Source organism: Tiliqua scincoides, chromosome 3 (assembly GCF_035046505.1).
Source record: "Tiliqua scincoides isolate rTilSci1 chromosome 3, rTilSci1.hap2, whole genome shotgun sequence".
NCBI lineage: Eukaryota > Metazoa > Chordata > Lepidosauria > Squamata > Scincidae > Tiliqua > Tiliqua scincoides.
The window spans coordinates 4,842,655-4,845,108 of record NC_089823.1 but is presented as its reverse complement, the minus strand read 5'-3'; the positions used below and the strand labels follow the sequence as shown (position 1 = coordinate 4,845,108).

The following is a 2,454-nucleotide window of genomic DNA, read 5'->3' as shown; positions in this document are numbered from 1 at the left end:
TACACTCCGATCTGGTTTAATATTCTGGCCTCCATCCTCCCACGCTCTGAGCAGATGGAACAGCTCAGCTGCAGCTTGCCAGCTGCTTCAAGGTCGCACTGTGCCGGTGGCCTCGAACTGGCGACCTTGTGGATGTTAATCTTCAGGCAAATGGAGGCTCTACCCTCTAGACCAGACCTCCTGCCCAGACAAGAATACTTGTTATTGATGATGATGATGATGATGATGAACATACTGTACGCTGCTTTTCGACAATAAAGTTCTCAAAATGGTTCATATAGCAAAATAAATAGTGGTTTACATCATCATCATCATCATTATCTTCGTCATCACTGCCATATTTCTGCCTTTCTCACTCAGAGAGGACCCAGCAACCATTCCTCCCTCCATGTAAACTATAAAGATAATAGTTAAATAAACAGGAAAGTCTCCATGGATGTGTGTGAGAAAGGAGAGAAGAAGAGAAAGCTGCTCAGAGACACTCCACCCTGCATTTCAAATCATAAGCCACCTTCAGCAACTGTTACCCTGCACATGCCTGATCTCGTCTGATCTCGGAAGCTAAGCAGGGTCAGGCCTGGTTAGTACTTGGATGGGAGACTGCCTGGGAATACTGGGTGCTGTAGGCTTATACCTTAGTCTTTCCAGACTGAAGGTTGCCGACCTATAAGCCACCTTCAGAAGTTCCCCCAAACATGTGAAAGGAGCAAGCACATGTATTCCGTCTAGCCCTCCATGTTGCAGGGATGTGCAGTGGGTGGGGAGTCAGGGGAGTCCTTCAAAAGTGCCACCACCATGTGAGGTGTGCAAGCGCTCACAACCCAAGTTCAAAAGAGCATGGGTTGTGAGTGCCTGCATGTCTCTCATACGATGGCGGTGCTTTTCAAAGGACCCACCACCACACGTCCCTGCCATGTTGCGATTTCATGCAGCCACACCCCCAACATCTGTGCACTCAAGGGGCCTAATTAGCTGCCAGTGTGGGGGAGTATGGCTAGCTGATGCATTCTGTGGCTGAACATGGGGGAGGGAGAGAGCAGGCAGACTGAGAAGAGTTTTAGCATTCTGGTTCAGCCCAGAAGGAACTTGGAGGGGAAGACAGAGAGCGGCGAATGAAATCTCACATCTGCTCCAGGCAGATTATTTTATCAGCATCTGCAGAACTGTACCCAAATGATGGGCAAAAGAGATTGTCATCTCCCCTCTGTCATATGGATTCCATTTTTCAATTTAATTTATGACTTTTCCTTCACAAAAGGAAGCCCAAAGCAAAGAACTCAAAACACCAATGAAAATAAGAACAAAAAAAATAAATAAAAGACCGTCTATCAAAAATCAGGTTCCTCTCAAGCGGCATCAAATGGTACAATAAATCTGTCATATTCATAACCAGGAATAATCCCAGACCACAGTGACATTCACTCCAGTTCATGAGATCAGTCCAGTAATCAGTCCTACAATCATGGCAAAGCCACTAATATTTCAAAGCCACATAAATGTAATTAATAAACAAAGAGATGCATCTATACAGTAACAGTTCATGCAATAAATCATGGCTGCGCTTGGCAATCTGACATGTGTATGTAGGGCATAGTTTCCTAAACTGTCCTCCTTGCCAGTTTTTTTGCGTAATTTCGGGCTGTCCATTTTTGGCTCCTTTTGCTGTTATGGGTTTGGTAGGAACGATATTAAGGGAAGTCACAATGACTCACCCTCAGGGAGTTTTTCTTGCCAGATTCCTTTCCTGTTTGCTGCTAAAATATCAATTGCATATCCCTCACTGGGCATCCAAACCAAACATCCAAGCTGAATAGCCCCAAACTAGCTCCCCTTGATCATAGGAAGTCTGGTGGATCATCCTATAAGGTACATGAGACACAATCGGTTGTCACAGTCGTCCCCATTCTTGGCATCCACATGTTGATCAGACTTTGTCCACAGCGTCTCCATGTGTGACTCCCACAACTTCCAGTACATACCATCCAGTGCCCTGAAAAATAGAGGGCACTGCCCGCTTGCTTTTGGGTGTTCTGCACATGAAGACCAATCAAAGCATGAAGGTCATGGTGGGGCAATGGTCACTGTACTGATTCCCCTTCCTGCTTGCATTATATTTACAGCACAAGCCTTTCCATGTCTACTCAAAAGCAAGTCTCATTGTATTCAGTGGGGCTTACTCCCAAGAAAGTGTGCCTAGGATTGCAGCCTTAGATTCAGAGGGGCTGCTTCAAGCTGAAGAGTAACCCTGCTGGTTCCTCCTGATTTGTGCCTTCACATGTATGTCCTGGTGTTTGGGGGAGATGTGGGGTAGAGGGTTCTGGAGTTGCATCCTGAATTTCATCCAATGTGAAAGTTGAAATAAAACTTTTGAGACATTTCAAGGGAAGCCAAGAGACTTTCCATTAGCTAGTGGGGAGCAGAGGTGTTCTAGGTAGGGGGGCACAGCACTAAGTT

The 2,454-nt window shown here is 45.8% G+C and overlaps 1 pseudogene; it reads left to right on the top strand.

The window, feature by feature from the left end:
• Positions 1 to 509: 509 nt before the first annotated feature.
• Positions 510 to 629, top strand: LOC136647016 (5S ribosomal RNA; annotated as a pseudogene).
• The last annotated feature ends 1,825 nt before the right edge of the window (positions 630 to 2,454 follow it).